The 20886-nt window shown below is 33.0% G+C and overlaps 1 long non-coding RNA gene and 1 other non-coding gene across 2 annotated transcripts in view; both read left to right on the plus strand.

Moving 5' to 3' along the window:
- Positions 1 to 20886, plus strand: part of LOC138940398 (uncharacterized) — a 160075-nt gene that overhangs the window by 14549 nt on the left and 124640 nt on the right. Inside the window, exon 2 of the long non-coding RNA XR_011447994.1 lies at positions 15615 to 15657. This is a non-coding gene — a long non-coding RNA (uncharacterized lncRNA). The remainder of the gene's footprint in view (positions 1 to 15614; positions 15658 to 20886) is intronic.
- Trnav-cac (transfer RNA valine (anticodon CAC)) lies at positions 10695 to 10767 on the plus strand. Its single transcript has one exon. It is a non-coding gene; the product is annotated as a tRNA-Val (tRNA).

The raw sequence follows: 20886 nt of genomic DNA on the forward strand, positions 1-20886 counted from the left end.
ATATGTCGTCGTAATACATGACCAGTCTCCCAGGAAAAGTATTTTTACAGAAAAAAACATACGTAAGAAAGAGGAGAGAGGAGAAACAAACCATACATCACTCTATTCTTTAATTATTGAAAATGTTGGTTTTCATCAAAATGCAAACAAAAAGTACAATAGAAATTATATATATATATGTATTCATTGTTTTATGGTACGATTATTTCCAAATAATCGCATTTTTTTGCACAATCTTGATTTGATATTGAAATTATCGAATCAGCGAGAAAGATATCTAGTTACGTTTTAAAAAAAAAGTATATAATGGATGAACGATCCTCTTTCTTACGTCGATGATTTTTAGATTATAATTTTGAAGCTCAATACGAGACCTCCTCGTTCGTAAAATAATAATAATCGGGATGAAAAATATTTCGTTCTAGATAAGGAACAGGCGAGAAGATACTAGCACGTGCGCGCTCTTGGGGAATTTGGAGGTCACTAGCTGTGAAATTGACCCCACCGTCTGATACACATTCGCGTTATCTCTGTTCCTTCTCTCCCTACTCGTATACCATTAAGGATCTTGCCACCCTCTTGGAAAACTTTAGCTCTCGACTCAAGGCTGATTCTACCTTGTTTTATTTTCGTCATTGTTGGTATTTTCGTCTTATTTTTGTATTCTACAAGCATCATTGTCAAAAATATCAAACGTCAAAAAAATTACAATAAATTGTACGGTTGCTTGTACAATCTGTAGCTCTAATCTTCAATAAAAATAAAGTTACAACCTTAGAAATTAATAAAAGAGAAACAAATATTTGATGTTGCTTTTCAATCGCTTTTAAAGGTGACAGAACATATCTGGGTAAGTGGGAAAGATGAGAATAAACGGGATAGCACGAGAGATGAGAGCACTCGCTGTATCGTGACCTATTACCTTTGACCTAACCTTCAATCCATTTCCCGGTTGCGTTTCCATCTACTATGACACCCACTTTGAACGTGGCTTTAGTTAACTGAGTTTTCTCGAAAGGTCAAATCGCTGCTCTACCCAGCACAGACATTTCCGGGTATTTGGCGCGACACCAATCGTTTCGTTGATTACATTTTAATCAACAAAATGTCTTTTCCTCCTGTCATAAATTTTACTTTTTTTTTCTCTATTCTTCATAAAACTTTCCGAAAAGAAGTTTTCCAATTATGTATTCATAATTTATCCAAGTAAAAATCATACCTTATCTTTTTACATATAAATTGCTCTAAATGATCTATTGTATTTAATGATGTTACAAGAATTTGATTAGTTAAAAACTATACTTTATTCAACTATACTATTATTTTAAATTTTTATATAACAGCTAATATATTTATTTATAAAAAATATCTTTTAATTTCTGAAATAGTTTAACATTTATACTTAACTATATTTAATTTACATGCTAATTGTAATAAGATTCTAACGTTTCTAAAAAATTACGAAATGTTGATATCGCTGTCATCATTTAATCAGAAAGTGACACGCGCGTAAGGGGTTAACTCGACACGCATAAATAGCTGCCTGTTGCTATGGATGAGGAGGTGGGCCGTGATGGTGGGTCGTTGCTAGCCGGGTTGTGCACCCCGGTGCAAGCTGTATCGATCCTACCCTACCCGGTGCAACAACCCACGCATACTGACCTCACGCGTTCTTGTAGGTCGCGGAAGAATCTTAACGGTGCGTCTTACACTTCACACTTTATGAATGTAATCGTTAAAGTATATTTATATCGTCAAACTTTCACGAAATTTGATGCAAACTATCTAAATATTGCCAATTAATTTGTTTAATGTGGATAATATTAGACTATAATACGAAAAGTTGATTAATACTAAAAGTTAATTTATATCGGTTTAATTTACGTATTGAATATATTATTAAAATATTGATACATTTCATACGCAACTTCAGTGATTATTGATAATATAATTTAATAAAAAATATTTAATATTGTAAAATATATACACACATTGTGTGAAGACATGGTGATCGATCGCTCTTATCATCTTCACTTTAATTTCGTTTTTGGTCACTTGTAATAGGATCTTGATAATAGCAATATCTTTGATCGCAAGTGAGCTTTTATTAACCGAAAGCACTTATGGCGAGAGAGGACGACGTAGGATAAGGGAAAAGCTAAGTAATATCAAACATCAAAGTATAACGAGTGAGATTGGCTAGTACAAGTATAATAATAATAATTGCGTAATTGAATGTTTCCATGGCAAATTCTGATGAATAGTTACCGTATAATGTAACAATATCATTTCGTATCTTTATTATATTGTATTATATATATATATATGTATATTACAGATTTATGAACTATTTGATGAGCCAGTTTAATATATCGCATGCATGAAATTCAATTGTCATGCAGAGCGTGGCGATGATATCATCTAAAGATCGGTGTGGAAGTAGGAAGAAGAAAATCTTAGTCATTCATCGTATTACTCATAGTATCATTCAGGGTGTCGCGAAGTAGCGAGATGGATGTTAAGCGAGGTCAATATTCAATTTCCGGTAGTCCAAGTTAATCGAAGATATCTCTTCAAAGATATCTAAAAAATATTTATAGTTTGCCTTTATATTAACCGAGGTCAATATTCAATTTCCGGTAATCCGAATTAATTAAAGATATCTCAAAAATATCTGTAGTTCGTCTTTATATTATTTTTTATTTTAAAGAGGATAGTATGTGTAAATATATTGAAAATGAAAAAAAAAATATATATAAGATCAAACGTGAATTTATTGGAAGAGATACATGTGTTTTGTCTTTATATCTAAAGTAATTATTTCCGGAGAATTGAAAAAGGATTATTATCTATACCGACATTGCATGCGACTAATGTGATGTATACATATAATGTATATTATAAGAAACCTTGACACGATTTTTCACTGGCAAGGATATTAACAAGGTTGTGCAATCCGAGAGATTGTGATTCTTAATCATAGATAATTTTAATAAAGATAATTATCAGCAACTAATTAAATTAAACGATCGGGGTAGCACAGCGTATGTGCTTTAGATATTTCTTATATTAGCACGTACTAGCGAATATATCAATAGATTGACCTGTCTCTAGACTTTCAATAGCGGCAAAGTTTCCAAGGAGTCAGCTTTTGTCGTCCTGTGTCCTCAGGAGATACAACGAACAATTGCGTTACACATTATTCAAAATCTCTTCTAACAATGAACGTAATAATCACGTCCTAAAGTCTGGCTCTTTGTCATTCAATCGTCATGTTTCGTCCGTCTTTAACTTGTAACTCCACCATTATAGAAAAGGGAACGACATCTGTGTCCGATTAAAGGATCGCCTATTGGCTATTTCATCAATGGTTAATTTTAAAGACGAAGGACGATTTCTCTTTCTTAGTTTACCTTGAGAAGACAGAATGCAGAAAGTAGAAAAACTTAATAAAAGGGGTCGCACACCTGCATACAAATACGATTTTTATGATATCTCTTTAACGCGTTTTCAAATTAAGATAATTAATCTGATTCTTTAAAATTGATCGAGGAAAGTTAGTTTATTAATTGAACGCGAATGATAATAAAAATAAGCAACAAATAAAAAGATTAATTAAATTATTTTTGTTATTTAATTTATGTCAATAATATTTTTTTCATTAGTTATAATTAAAACTTATTGATTTTTATTTTGTATATGTCACCTATTTTTAATTTCTCTCATTATATAATTAATAATTTTCTTGACCTCGTTAAAAAGACCGGTAAATGAAAGATGTCGGTCTGCTTCCGAGCATGTGGACTGAAGCTACCTCATTTCCTATTGCACGTAGAGGAGCGAACACGCTGCTCCGAAGTGTGAATGTAATGTGTGTAATATGCTTGATAAAAATGGACAGGTGGTTCGGTTCTTTCGGCAACGGGTGCTTCGTTACTTGTAACACCTGCTCGAATAAACCGCATTTCGTTACATCAGGCTCGTGCTCGCGATGATGAAATTTTTTTCGTAGAATTTTCTTTCAGATTGAAACTTTTACTTTATGGCGTTTCGTTGATATCAACAAAAAGATGAAAGGACTTCCAAGAGATTTTTATCGTTACAGTTTTTTTTTTATGGAATTTATTTTTCAGGCTTGATATGTAGTAAAAGTTTCGCTTTAAATATAAATTATTTCTTGCCTCTGTGTGTCTAGATTTGATTTTTACTTTAGAATTTTCTCAATATAACCATCTGTCTTTGACGGAAATCAATCGAGGAAAGTGTATTCAAAGTTTCATTTTCTGGGTATATCAGACGGTACATAGAAGGGAAGTAGTTGACGGCTGTTTCGATTCGTACGGCCCTGAATGTTATAACCCCATGCATAGTTTGCGACCTATATAAACGGGGCAAACATATTGCCGCCAGTCATATGCCAAACGCAGGATTCGGGGTGTCCGTATGCCACGACGACCTACAAAATCGGCGTACGCCGTGAAACACCTGGCCCTCGGCGCACCCGCGTTTACGTGACCCTCGACAGACGGTTGCATGTGGTTCGTAATCGTCTCAGGGGATCGTTAAAAATCAAATGACCCCATTTTATTGATCAGAATAATATCTAAATTGTCACATTTGAATTCCCTTTCAATATTGCACTTCCTGCTTCAAACGCGAACCGAGAAATAAATGGGTTACTGTAAATTTATCATGTCACGGAATTTTAGTCGCGTTATTTATGCTGTTACAAATCCTTGATGTCGATGCAAATTAATTATCATTTATTATATAGTTAATACCGGGTCAATGCATGATTTTTTTACATCTCATTTTTATATATAAGGGAGCGTTATTTATATGTTATATTATATTATCTTATATATACAGAAGTCATTACCTCCCGTTACAAAATAAGCCTTAAGATTGAAGAAATGTGTAAGCTCGGCTGTATCAACAGGCAGGTGAAGGAAGGGACGAAGGATGGATGATCTTGTAAAGGAAGAACCGTATATTTGCCACCTTTGCTTGCCGTTTGCGGTTCGTGGCCTGATATCTTATTAAACGAATAGAATTTAATGTTTCGTAATTAAGATTAAGATAAATATAAATTTCGTCTTTTCGTAGATTTTTCGTTGGGGAGCTCTATTTTATTGCTTAAAATGAATTCAATGTTACATTGTTTTCAAGCCAGAAGCGCAGAACCTTCGAATTTCGACAGGTGCTCGCAAGTATGATTCGCAATACGAAAAAAAAAAAAAAAACTCTATAGCCACCTTGGCAGCTTGGATTGAGTTCAACTCGGTCGTGAGTCTTTCGCATGCAGCTTTTTTTCGGTCTTCGACCACCCGAAAACTCTCTGTCCGGTAAAACCCAAGGTAATTCGATACCATGTGCCACCCACCTGGATATCCTGTTAGTACGTTCTTTGTCTTTGCAAGAGAGCTTTGTCATCGAATGTCGGGGAGGAAGCATGCTTTTCGATTATAGCAAAAATGTTCCTGAGAATCCTCGATGCAAGAACCTTCCTGCTGTACCGAGTCGTTTTTCATGTGTAATCTTCCTCTCTCTGTCATCTTTCCTTTTGTTTATTCTGTCTTCTTGGCGTCCGGTTCGCAATCTTGTTCCATCCTGCTTTAATTGTCATTCTGAGAATCAATAGCTTGAAACAATCTATAGAACAGCGCGGACAAAGTTATCAGAAAAAGTATGCTTCGAAGAGAATTAATACTTCGAATTTAATAATTATATTAACTTGTGTTACAATAGCCTTTGCAAATAAAAATATTAATTTCAATTTTCTACTTTGTAATACAAGGGCGAGACACACATAGTTTAATAAAATTTTATTTCTAAATTATCTGACTCCTATAGTCTATTAGAAAATCAGAATGAGATTGGACGCTTCTGTGAAGCGAGCGATACGTTTTATCACTTTTTTTCATTCTCAATAACGAATGTAAATCGATATATCTGAGAACGCACATTTATTCCAAGATTTTAACATTTTCCGTAATGAGAGGGAGGGGGGTGGGGGGAGGGATCGAGTTTATTCTCAGTTAAATCAACAGGTTGGACTGACGCGAAGGTGCGTCCACGGCGCAGGTTGGAGAATCTAGTGCAGGGTGGAGGATCGATGATTCGTAGCAAGGGCAAACCAGAGCAAGTCTAGCGACGAAGGGGTTGTTAGCTGACGTCACGATGACGCAATGCCAAAGACTGCTGCTGCTTCCCCGGCGCCGGTCGCATCTGCCCTACGGCTGACATTGACACTGCTCGAGGCATCGATTTATTCTTTAACGAAGTAAGAGCAAGTTGAGGGTCACCGTGATCGTTTTACCGACGCTGTTTAATCAGAGATCAGCCGAGTGATTTATCTTCTCCGCTCTCCGCTAAGGGAATCACCTCAGCATCGCGATCGATCCCAGAACGATGTTTATCAAGATATAAGCGGGCAGACACTAGATTGTTGTTATATCGCTTCGTGTAATAGATTCGCCAGATTAAGTCTTTAATTAGATTAGTGCGACAAAATATATTCGATGTCAGAAAAATTTTTTAAATTGGACGCGTGTACACATATATTCTAATTTAATTTATATACTGCTGCTTAATCGATGATTTTTTTACGCCGTCTACAATAATATACGTAGCTGTCATAACTTTAAAAATAGATACTTATATAATTGTTTATATTATCGATCAATACCTCTGTAAGTCTAATAATGCGTTAAATTTAAATAACCAGGAAAAATTAGTCATAGCGAATATATAAATAAACTTGTCTTTTGCAAATTATATACTTGAAGATAAGAAATAATTTGATGCAATTTTGTTCTTATACTTTTAGTCATACATATTATACGTATAGTTATAGAGTCATTGTTATCTTTAATTTGCCCGATGCTCGTCACGTTGGTTAGGTGCCATAGGCAGTCTAAGAGAGGACGTACTTTAATTTATTTCTCGATAACCGTTTGAAATCTTGACCTTGTGCGTCATAGTCGACCGTATATTCAGATTATATTCTCAGTGAGTCATATCATGAATAGTCTCGACAGTCGCGACCGAGCTATATACGACGATGCCAAAACGGATCAAAATCATAGCTTTATATAGGAAATCTATTTATAAAATTTTTTAAATTACATATATATATATATATTTATGAATGAATGACATTCCGATCCGTTCAATCGCAAATAACAGAGAATAGGTTATCAAAATTAATAATTTAATAGTTACTTTACAAAATTTTGTTAAGAAAATGTCAAGTTAAAATTTGTTAAAAAATTTATGATAAAACATATCTGGAAAATATCTTTATGAAATCGGAAATATTTTTTCTTCATATTTATTTGTACTGTATTAAAGATGGTATATCTATTTTTCATTCTCTTGCAAATATATATCGTAGAAAATATTTAAGGCATTTATTTGTGTATCAGCATTATTAGCGGGACGCATCGACCGCGCTTTTTTTCGATATTTTTAGGATCAAGTCGGGACGCGGGATTAACATTCGACCGTTTTAAAGATCTCTGCGATCGATGTCGCGTCGCACAGGAACAATATACTGTTCGACCAGAATACACCGTTCTTCGGCTGGCTCGTAATAATTTAGGGTGAATCAGAAGCCTTTTGCATTAGCGAGAAGAGACGCGGAGAATTTATCCACGAAGGCGAATCATAGATCCCGATAATGCGAGTTAAAAACTTCGATCGTCGTCTTTTCGTGTACTTATTTACGTCTGCAGCGAATGAGTGCATTGTCCTACGGTCGTATCAATAACGAGAAGATAATGCGCTGCTCGTCTCGACTTGGCAGAGCGAAAGTCCATCCGGATCATTGGCATTTATCGTAATATTTAGCGCCGAACATGTCTGCTAGAGTTAAAACGAACTAGTAAATCATAAGCATCATTGCAAACAATTTTTCAAAAATTGTTTTAAGATTTTACAATTAATTACAATATATATATATATATATATATATATATATATATATATATATATATATATATATATATATATCTCAGTCACTATTGATGGACGAATAATTTTTGAAATTTGTTAAGTGAAAGTGCTATGGGAATTTGTCTCCCCATTACTGCGAAATCTTTTCTACTATCTCTAAATCGTTTTTCAATATCTCCGAATAATAAAAATTTCTATTACTTTTGTTTTACTCGTTTCTTAATTCGATGAAAAAGCATCATTTGACCAACGATGTTTGGTAAGAAGTATCGCACGATTATGTGGTAATAAAAATAATTTAGCGATAAATGAGGAGATAAACGATGGTCAGAAGAGAGACGGAATAACGTAAGATATTTTTATTGGACGTCTGCAGTCTGGATGCACGGCCGGCCGTTCACCCGATCCACTCGTCGCTTCACGCCAATCCATACGCGTGATCCTTGCTCTCGATCATTCTTCTTCTCTCCTTCCTCTTCGTTCCTTCTCTGTGTTATACGGTGTTCACGATTCAACATTAATAAAGCGCGAGAATATTCTGCATTCGCAAATTTTCAATCTTAATCCAGTTCTCAGTCCAAATATCTCTCTGAGAAATTATTGTACTCGATACAAGTAATTTTTCTCTTACGATATTTTGCAGATCATGCTTTTTTTTTCAAGTTGAATTTTGTTTCTGACGATGAAAACTCGGATGATAATTTTTATATAAATACTCGGAAATATCTCACACGATCGTCTTACATATATAAAAAAATTAATTTAACTTAATCGATGCTTTTACACGATTTATTCAAGCAAATTTCTCTTCCTTCGTTCGCACGTCCCTGGAATCGAATAAGATCGGTCGCGTGGGTGAGTGTGCCCCGTTGGAGGGGCGATGAGTGCTGAGGGGGTTGTCCGAGGGGTGGGGTAGGGGACGGTCAACCGATGTGGAACGGACAAACCGACAAACAGGGATGCATCGGCCTTGGGGGGATTTTTGTGTCTACCGTAGTGCGTTAACCCCGGGAGCTGAGAACGAGCATGGCGTGCAGCGTGCTAAAGGAATGAGGGCTCCTTCGGTTCTTTGTCTCCCTTTCCCTCCTTCTCTCTGCTGAGCTGCACCGCCCTTTTTTCTATCCTGCTGGTTCTTCTCTCATTGTCAGTCAAGGTTCGGTTCAGCCATATTTGCGTCGGGAATCTGTTATCTCCACCCATTTACGCGAACTCTCGAAATTTTCTGTCCTTTATTTATATGATGGCTCCCAGACAAAGGCAATATTTATATTATGGCTCCCACTTATACCGCAGTGTCTTTTTCTTTCCGTCAAAAATGTATCATTAATTAAATTACAAAAAGATCAAAATAATTAACATTATTACGTGTAGTAATAAAATAGTGGCTAAATTTTTATTCTTCTGGATCATTAAGTATTCGAGAGTTAAGATGTCTATTGAAAACATCGAGTTTTTTTTTCGTAGTCTGACAAAATGGTCCATTGTAATCGATTATTATTCAACCTGCTCATAAATTCGAAATAGGTCGAGTTGTTCGCCGAAATAATCTTGTTTCTTTCATCGACAAAACCTTGATCTGTTCCCTATCGCGTGACGTCCAATTATAATTCGGTATTTCTGGGGAACGTGGGGAGCGAAGGGAGATACGTCTATTGGCTTATCTGTCGTACCCGACGAGCAATTAATTCAATGACAATGGTCGTCGAGCTTCTCATACTAATCAAGATTGACCTTTCGGTTCAGTGAGAAAGAGTCTTTTTGGCATGATTAAGACTGCCATATTATAACAATTGATAAATTGATTTTCTTTTTTTTTTTTTTTTTGTATCGCGTCGTTGGAATAAGAAATTTATTCGTATTATAATTCAATAGAATAGGTAGAATTGTATACAACTTCATTATTTTTAAAAGATGAGATGAATGAGGATGAATTAATTGAAAGATCGATAATTTTATTATAAATGAATTAATTAAATTATTATTTATCATTTATCGATCATCATTATTTATCATCCATCGTAATCGATATCTATCTTTTTTGTTATGACCATAGAATCGTATGAAGAAAGTTAATAAGATATTAATATAATAATGATAGATAAATAATGATGATTGATAAATGATAAATATTAAATATTAATTTAATTAAATTCATACGCATGCGAGCATTATCGATCTCTCTGGGTTGATTCATACTCATCCACATCTCGTCGTCTCTTGAAACACAAAGACTGGGCAAACTCCGGTCGCGTTGACTTGTCGAAAGAAAAATAAAGATGCGCGTGCAAGAATGGGATGGCACGACCTCGAAGGGCGCGGTCGAGTTCACACTAGACTGAAGCTGCCCTTGTGCGCCTAACTGGCCTTGAGACGACTCGACCTGCTCTACCCCGGCGATCCGCCGTTCTCATACCATCTCGTATGAGACTTCTCGTGTGCACACAAAGATCAGCGTTTCCTAAAACCATCTTCCAACTATGTCGTTGTACGAAAATTTACCGGCGATATCTCATATTTCCAAGAAATAAATAGTAGCCAGTAAATAACAAAACCCTCGTATTTCCAAGTAGATTTTGACAGAATCTCTTTATTTGAAACTTAAGGATAAAATTTATTGAATATTTTAAATATTTTTAAATTTTAAATGAAAAAGAAAATGTTTTATGAAATTTTGACCGATTACGAGGATTATGTTTGCCTCAATATTCATGCTTTCGAAACAGAGTGAAAAGTACATCGTTTCCGTAGTGTAGTGGTTATCACGTGTGCTTCACACGCACAAGGTCCCCGGTTCGATCCCGGGCGGAAACAATCTTTTTGGTACTCTAAACTTTTGCAAGTATGTGCACATATTTATACATATATACAAAATTTTAGATCACAAAAAGCTGTTTCGCTCGACATCGAACTAAAGATCTTATATATAGTGCCAAGCACATGTGATATAATAACTATACTATGAAGACGTTAAAAATTATGATAATAATTTAAAAACATAAATACAGAGATATTCTTTCACATATTTCATATAACAAGTTGGCAATATGTCGATAAAATGAATAACAGTGCATTCTTATTATTTTTATTCGCATGATTAATTTTATATATATTCATATTACATGAAATATTTATCGATCGTAGAAAATATCTAAATAATCTTTAAAGATGATTGTTGATTTAGTCATAATTTATATACTTATGGTTAAGAGAAAGCATCCTGAATAAGTAAAATGCTGAACTTGTTGTTGAATTACATTTGTCGCTGGTGATGTCGCAACTTTTACTTTTACTAGAGAGAAAGTAACGCGCTCGTTGCATCTTTCGCAGCTCCGTTCTTTAACTTCTATTAGAACTTCTATTTACTCTATTCACACATTATTATACATGATAATTTATATTTATATAAAAAGACAATTTTAATTATATTAAAAAATTTACAAAATAAAAAAGATAAAAGATATTTAAAATATATTAATTAAATAATTAGATAAATTAATTATGTAATTATTAAATTTTAAAAATTGTAGTGATTTCAAATAATTCATTAATTATGATTAAAGTCACGTAAAATATTTCAATCTTTTAGCATTTGTAAAAATTCGTGTTCGGTTATATATATATATATCTACCCGACCACTTGGTCTTGCCCTTTTCTCATCTCTAATTGTAAGTTGGCATATCTGCAGCAGTCACGATCGCGAGAAATTTTCAATTCTATCTGATTCATTTCCTGGTTGCAACAATGGCACGGCGCGGCGGTGCATTGCATCATGCTATCAATTTAAATTCTATTGTTGTATAATATTTATAAAAAAATTATATTCTAGTAGTTTTTTTTTTACGAACGTAGTGGCAAAAAAATTTTGTTAATCAGTTACTTTTTAATTGGCTTAATGATATTTGTATTATAAGAGTAGGAAGAGAGAAAGAGAGGGTAAAAGTTTGAGAAATAAAACTACAATAGTATACATAAAATTAAATTTTGCTATATAGATGATTTTATCGCAGAATTTTCTCCCTTTCGTTCTCTTTCTGTCTCTCGATTTCATTAAGTTCCCCATTTCGAATGATCAAGATATGGATGACCGATTGACTTTAACAGTCAATGAGAGGAGGAGCGCAACTCGTGAAACCTTTGATGATGTTTTCATCTTTCTAAATTTCGACGTCGAGGATATTCGCAATCGGCGCAGAAATATCTCGAAAAGTGCGCTCTTTGCACAATATAGTTAGCACATTATAATTCGTACGATTGCATCAACATCAACAAGTTTCGTAAACTAAGAAATTTGCTTCATAGATAAAATAATAAAGCAATAAATGTAAAAGTATCTTACATGTAATTATTTTACACGGAACTGCGCTTTTATTTAATATTTATATTTATTAATTAAATAATTATAAATCTAGAATAAAATATTTTTATATATAAAAATATTTATTATTAAAAATATTTTACTAAAACATCTTAAGTATTTTAAAATAAAAGGAATCTTTATATATAAAATATTTTCTATATATACATATATATTATATTACACAATTATGGAAGATGAATCGTCAGTGTGGTAATAAATAAGCAATTACTTTCACAAGTAACAAATAATACATTTAATAAATTATAAATTGCTTGTTTGACAGCACGTTCTTTGACGTCTTCTTTCTTTCTTCATGTGTTGCTCATTCACTCGCGAAAATACGAATAATAACTGGCGCGTGTACAAATAGAACGCGATCATCACGTGGCATTCCACACGGCATTTCCAATGCTAATCATACGCATATTTTATTATATTACGAAAAAAAGAACAAAAACTAACTATTCTCTTAAAAATCGCGCGAGTAGATTCATAATGTTACTCGCGTGCTACTTTAATTATTAACAAATAATATACATTTTAGAGCTGTTTTACTATCGCGCGATGTAACATGAGAATAAATACATAATTTGAAGAAAGTGTAATTGCTTTTATTATCTTTGAATTGCTTTTATTATCTTTGTTCAAGTTTGACAAGGATCGCTTTACAAAGATGACTCCGTTATCGATTTTCAAAAATAATTTCAAAAGCAACGAGTCTTTATAATTTCCGTACTTTTCTTCGATGCTGTTAAAAAGCCAAGTTTAATTAAACAGACATACATATATAATTTTTTTTTTTTTTATTAAATATAACAAAAACTATATAATTTCATCAATAATATGTAATGATCTTAATAATAAAATTTTGAAATTTAAAATTTTAATTAGAGAAACTTTTTTCCAATATATTATAAAAAAGATTTTCTTTTTAAGAGCTACAAATTTTTTCCAAGTATAAATAACAAGTTGTTTTTCTTTGTTTTTTTTTCCCCAACAGATTGGTAAATATAATATAAAAAGCGTCTTTTTTCGTATCTTTAATATTATGCAATTTTAAAATCCCGACATGATACGCTAATTTAAGAATCAATTGTTTTTGCAAAAGTTTATTACATGGCCTTACATGGAAAATTTTTCGTTTAGTTTGTGATTCGTTAAATATTTTACAATGACAAGAAAATACAATACAAAACAAGCTTCACGTGTGCTATACATTCCACTTGGTAATTGTAACGCTCGCGAGTATTATCTGTCTTTGGTTAACTCTCGATGAACAATAGGAATAAAATAATCCTACATGCGTACGACCGCCGAGTGGAATGTAAACATAATGTTTAGCGTTTATTTTTGTGAGGTATAGCGCGCTATTGTTTACATACCGTGGCCTTGTTGGCATTCGTACGGCGACACTCGAGCGGACAGGTAGCGGCGTGAGTCGCTCCGTATATCTTCGTATTACCTTTTAAAACACAATTATTTTTTACAATTATTGGAATTAACAGTTATCAATTAATTAATGCAATTAATTAATTTCTATGATAAACGACACACAAAAGTATATATTGTATGATAATGGGGCCGTTTGATTCAAGTGATGAAAAATTATAATATATTGACTGTTCGCATTAATAATACGTATATTTTATAGGATTTATACGTTAAAACTACAATATGCTTACAATGCTGGTTTTTTTTTTAAATATATTTTCGAATGGTTTATGATGTTTTAATTAGCTATTAGCTTGATTCGCGCAATTTCGCGTAATATCGGAAGAAGAATGTCATGTACGAAATAAATTCACGTAGTCTCTTCAACTGAATAAGTAAAACGTCACTGATTAAAGCAGTGATAAGATTTCAACATAGATTAGTGAGTATTTTGTTGATCTTCAGTGGAAACACTCATATTTTGCCGTTTTATGTTCTATTGATTATGGTAAGAAGATCTCATCGAAGCCATTATCATAGTAATTGATTTTTCTCAGTAAAACTTTACTGTTATAATTATATGTAACTGAAACCACTGATTATCAATGATCATATACTGATTACATTAAAAAGCAGAAAGTATTTTATATTTATTTTGAATTTTAAATTATTGTTTAAATTATTATTTTATTATTGAACGGTTATATGTCATGTCTTTCTTTAATCGCTCAATCTTGCGATTCTTTACGCCTTCAATTGGCAAATGACGATTAAAATATATGTAATATTTAAATACGCGACTAAAATATATTATAAATACCTAAATACGCCAAAAATTCAAAGCGCGAGGCTAAATATATGTATTTGACTTTAATATTATTTAAAAACTCTATTGTCAAAAAATATTATTTATTGTTTATAAAGATTACAATATACGCGAAAAACATTATTTAATGATTAATAAATATTTGTTTTACCGCCGTACGGATATCTCGGCTTACTATTTAATCACGGGAGTTGATTAATCGCGCAGGCTGATAATTTCTAATTCTGTATTGTTTGTAGAAAATAATCGCGTTTGGCGTCTCCTAGTGTTTCGAGAAAGTCACCGAATAATTCGGCAGACAATAAGACGACACTTTTTTTGTGTTATGTATTTATTTACTTATATCATATAACGCACGATAGCAAAACAGCTCTAAAACGTATATTTATTATTGATGAAAGTAGCATTATCGCAACAAGTGTCTGCCTGCCCGTACGATTTTTGAACGAATAGTTAACTTTATATGGATTTTTCTGTGATATAAATTAAATTAAATTAATTGTGCGATTAGCATCAAGGGTGCCGTGTGAGATGCCGCGCGATGATAGCATTTTATTAGTACGCGCGCGAGTGAGTGTCATGAAGCAGAGAGCAAGAGCCCGGGAAGGCATCCGTAGGGTGAGCAACTTATAATTTATTTAATTTATTATGTACTACTTGTGAAAGTAATTGCTCATTTATTTCCACGATATATGACGATCCATTTTCCATCACATACACACATACATATTGTGGAACATAATATATATATATATAGAATACTTTAGATTTCTCTTATTTTAAAATACTAAAGATGTTTTAGTAAAATATTTTTAATAATTACTATTGTTATATAAAAATATTTATAATATATAGTAACATTTTTTTAACATAAATCTAGATTTATTATTTATTTTTTCATTTATTGTTATTATAAGATTTAATATAAAAAATTTACTGTTGAGATATTAATTATTCTGGGCATTGTTTTTTATTATCACGTGTTACAATACTTGCTTTAAATAGAACTGTATATATATATTAAAATATATTTTATTTTACAGATCAACATTTGTTACTACAACTCCGCTGTTGCGCATCGTATTGGTGAGTTAAATTATACGATATCTTAATCTATATATATATATATATATATATATATATATATATATATTTATTTATTATATACATATACATATATGTGTATATATCTGTACAGAGAGATTAAATCGTACATATTTACCTGCTTTTAATATCAAAAGATTTAAAATATTTACTGCAATAATGTTCTTAACTTGAACGAAATTTTAGCAAGAATATTTTTATCTCTGTTCTTTTATCATTACATATAAATATCATTTTATAATATTCTATCATTATTATTTTATTAGCTTAAATTTTTTTCACTTTAGACGAGCGCTGAATACGATTATGATATCGCGAATCGTTGAAGTTTGACCTTTGCGAAATTTTGATATCGTCTAATACCCGTTTCATGGCTGAATGTTTCAAAATTAATATCAAAGCTATTTCGAGAAATTTGTTTCAAATTAATCGATTCAAGATGATATATGTACGAGTTATATATACATACTCCAAGGTTACGATTGTGAATTACAACTCTTGTCAATTTTACGCTTGACAAGGTCAGGCCTTTATCTTTTGACGTTATTTGTATCAACGTGCCGTATATGCTCGGATTCCATCGCTTTAATTGAAAACAGATACAGCATTTGTACGTAGAATAGATATACCATATTACAGTTGGAGCAGTATAATTAGCAGAGAGATCGTATGTTTAATTATAGTTAGATTGTGATTATATAAAAGCTAAAAATAACACAAACGCCTTTGGTGTAATAAATTTTATTATATATAAGAATACACATATATTATATTTTGCTTAAATATGGCTGATTGCTAAATATCAATATCTTATCTTGAGTATTGGTCAGTGTCAATAACAAAAAAGTTGCTTTGTTATATCTAGCGTAAAAATTATGTAACTTGACAACTATTCACATTTTAATCTAATTTTCCATTGTAATCGTGTTGATATTGTTATTCAAGCGTTTAAGAGCGGAAGAATTAGAACGCGAACACAGGAAGCGTCCAATTGAGAAAAGTCGTAACCATAAAAGAGAAGACTATCTTGTTGGCGATGTTTTTTTTTTTTTTTTTATTCGGCTAACAGACCGCACCGATCGTTGATGTAATCGGGGGACCGAGGCGGGCAAAAGCGAGAAAAATAGGCGCGACCTACATATTGTTCGGTTTCGCGTTACACAACCTGCATACACACGACGATACCGAGAGGGCAATGACCCGTCGTGTCGATGCGGAACAAGGCGGTTACACTTCGTGAAAGCGTGAGAGACACACACACGACACACACCACGTGGGCCACGTTAACGGCAGCTTTTGAGTTTCACGTGTACAGCACGTGGACGAGAAGTCGCGGGCGCTTTCTGATCGTCCATGAATCGTGGAAAACGTTGTAATTATCCCGTCATTGTGCACTGGTGTGCATATACGGCACGTGCCAAAGGCCTGATTGTGTCATAGGATGAGCCGTAATAAGTAAAATCACATGCGATGTCGCGATATCGAACTCTTAATGATCATAACTGGCAATCGTGCTACATTATATGCGTGATATAGAACGATGGTATATATATCAGGTTTAATATTATAAAAAATATAATATTATTGGAGGAATTTATATTACTACCGTATATAAATGTATATTATAATATTATTTAAAAATATATTAAAAAGAAATAAAGACAATTAAAAATCCGTTATAATGAATAGTATAGTAGAAAAGAGGGGAAGCTAAAAAATTAGTTTTCGCTTAACGAATACAAATTTATATTTTTGTCCGAAAATAGAAATAAAATAAGTAGGTCATTCGATTTATTCGCGTACGTATTAATATTGTGTTTTAACGTATACTTGATGATGTTTAATAACGTTAAGCAAATGGTTCCAAGCCATTTCGCCACTGTAGATTCCCGCCTGTAATTATTCTGACATTGACTTGCCACGGGTAACCAGAGCACGTGTCAAGGGCGTCAATCGATTATGGTTCCGCGAGATGTTCAAGATTTTCTCGTTTCGTTAGATTCGCAACCTGTCATTGATCCAATGGAATACGTTCGGGGAAATTTACGAGTCCGTGGGTCGCAATAAATCAACAGCTGATAAAGAGCCTCTTTTATCGGTGATATTACACGTTCCACTTCCCTCGAATTTGGTAAATGATTCGATTCACACCGATTTATTTCAATAACAGAAATCTTGATTATGGTAATGTAAAAAAATAAAATTTCAAATTAGGATATAAAAATTAAAATAGATCAAAATGTTAAATTTTTTATTAATTTTAAATATAATTTGCTTTATCCGATATTACACGTTTCACTTCCCTCGAATTTGGTGCATGATATGATTCATACCCCGATATTTTAATAATAGAAATTTTGATTGCGGTGATGTAAAAAAGTTGAGATTTCAAATTACGATATAAAAATTGTAATAAGTAAAAATGTTAAATTTTTAATTAATTTTATAATAATAAATTAAATAATAATAAATTTTTAAATAAAATTTGCTTTATAGTAGCTTTATAACTTGACATTTGTAAATAGCAAATATATTTCATATCGAAAAATGAGAAATAGCAAGGAAAGTTAGTAATCAAATTTATTCTGAGAAAAAAAAAAGATTGATTCTCTCCAAGGTACGAAATGTGCGAAATACAACTCTCACTGTCGGAAATCCGCATTATCGTGGAGGCTCGGTGAAAGCAAAGTAGATTATACTTCGTCTTTTCCCCTCTCTCTTCATGTTATACTGTCACTCACACCGTAATTTTACAATAATCGCAACAGCTGCCAGCCAGTTGGTGAAACTTTCTTTCTCTCGCTATCGCATATCATTCTATGAATCTAAACCGATAACGAACCTTCTTTAAATCTAAAGTTTAAACGAATGAATATTTTTAGTATGATTGGTAAAAATTTATCATTATTAATGTCATAAAGATTACGTGAACGTTATTAATGAAATTAGAATACTTAATCTCATAATATATCTAAATATAATATTAATAAAATAAATAAATGTACACATATACAATATGTACAATATATTTATAAAATCTATATATGATAAATATCTATGTAGAATAATTTGTAATCTATAAATATAAAAAACACCATTAAGCGATTATATACAAAAATACATAATGTGCTTCGTAACTTGTCGGTCTAGATTCATAGATAATTTCAAATATCTTTATGGGATATGTTTAAGAATTCTAGATCCCTTTCGTATTCGAGTTTTCGCAGACGGGTATAAGGTCTTGACTCTTGCCAAGAATGGTGATCGTAAACTTGCCAACTGTTAGCCGTCCATACTTTTTGGAAAATTACGCGTCGAACGTACGAAGCTAAACGAGACAATCGTCTTCGCAAAACACGATGCATCCGCGCTTTTTCTTTCCCGCTTCTCTCCAAACCAAAAATATCGCGAAAACACCCGCACACCCGGAGTTCGAACAATGAGAAAGCCTGCGTTTATATCCTCTGCCTTATTATTATGGCCCGATCGACCGTAGAAGCGTACTCTGAAGGGTACGCGTGGGCGAGGACCAGCGAAAATGTGCGCGACCGAGAGGGCGTTAAAGTAGTGATGGGATCGATTGAAAGCGAGGGTCCAATTTGTTCAATTTAAACGTCTATATCAGGAACGAGCATACTTTTTTAACTGAATAATCGCCGGGATAAAAAAAAGGCATAATTTTTTAATCTCTCAATTTAAGAAGTTTAATTATTTCTGGAGCTAGCTTTACGTTTTTTTTTTTTTTTTTTCGGCGATCAAGACAATTCGCGACAAGTTTGATACCGTCGCGCGCTGCCGTCGAACGTGTCTACGTGCAAATGTCAATGACGTCTAAAAATAGCGGTCGATTCTCGGACTAAGAAACGTCTCCCTCCGAATATACTGGAACGGCTAAAGATCCTAGAGTCTGAGAATATGAAGGACACAAGGATCCGAGATTACGAGTATCTGACCGAAGAATTGGATTGCAAACGGATCTAAGTGCCAAAGTTATAATTGAGACAATCGAGCGGCTAAAAATTAATCTTTTTAATTATTATATGAAAGTCAAAAGAGAGATTAAGTTTACGTCTACCACAGAGAGAAAACGAATTTCTCATTGTCCCTTGAAGACTCATACGCGATATTAGCATTACGCATTCCTGCGGTTAGCCTTGAAGAGTTGCCGTCGGAAATCAATGCGAGTCGTATTGTACGTTTACATAAACACGCTACGCGGCCTTGGATCCGTCTTGGTTCTCTGAATTATTGGGGCAACAAATGTCGAACGATCGATTTTAATTGGCGGAATAACACGATAACGTAATCTCGCTTCCACAAGACGGAATCTTGCTGATTTTCATTCCATTTAATTATCATAACGGCTAGAAACGCTCGAACAACATTGCGCCAAATCACTTTCAAGAAACTGTAACGCAAGATATATATATATATTAAAATTCTTAATAAAAATTAAACACGTGCTTTTACATTCTTTGATACATTTTGCGTTATACAAATCTATTTTACATGAAAAAGTTGGGAGAAAAATACACAAAAGAAATATATAGAACGAAGTTAGGTCACTCTGCCGTAAGTCTCATTTATAGTCATACCATTCCATGCGTATAGTTCGATGATTGAAATGTTAATTTCGTTGTATACTAAAACGTCTGATAAGCTACGAATATCTACACGGTAAACATACGGCTAAAAGTCAGCGCTTGTTTGCAGAGCAACCTTGATCCCGTAGCTCTATAGTAGCTTTCTGAAGCGAAGTGCTCGCACAATGTATAAAAAACGAACTCTATTTTCATTATGCCATGTATTCACCATGTGACTGATTAGACTCGATGATGTTGATAATGATTTATTTTTATTAAAAAGAGTTAAGGTCTAATCTTTTTCATAGTGATATATATATTTCCGGTTTCGTGATATTTACACTCGCGTCATACTATTGCCTTGTTTAATCTTTGATAATTTAAATTGTGGATGGATGGATCAGGAACCATCGAGTAACACCGAGTCACTGACGGAAGTGAAGGGGCCGAGACGCGATGGCCCTGAAGAAAATGATGAGCTCCAGAATTTTTAGAATACTCAACACTCTGCCTTATTCGTGAAACATATTTCAGAGTCTGCTTTCCGTAATAAAACAAAACCAGATTTTTTAGTAAATATCTATCTAAAAACGCTTTTCTGTCAAACAAAACTTCTCCGAGACAAACC

This window comes from Polyergus mexicanus, unplaced genomic scaffold (genome assembly GCF_030449975.1).
Source record: "Polyergus mexicanus isolate NDT 795.1 unplaced genomic scaffold, iyPolMexi1.0 SCAF_16, whole genome shotgun sequence".
NCBI classification, from domain to species: Eukaryota; Metazoa; Arthropoda; class Insecta; order Hymenoptera; family Formicidae; genus Polyergus; species Polyergus mexicanus.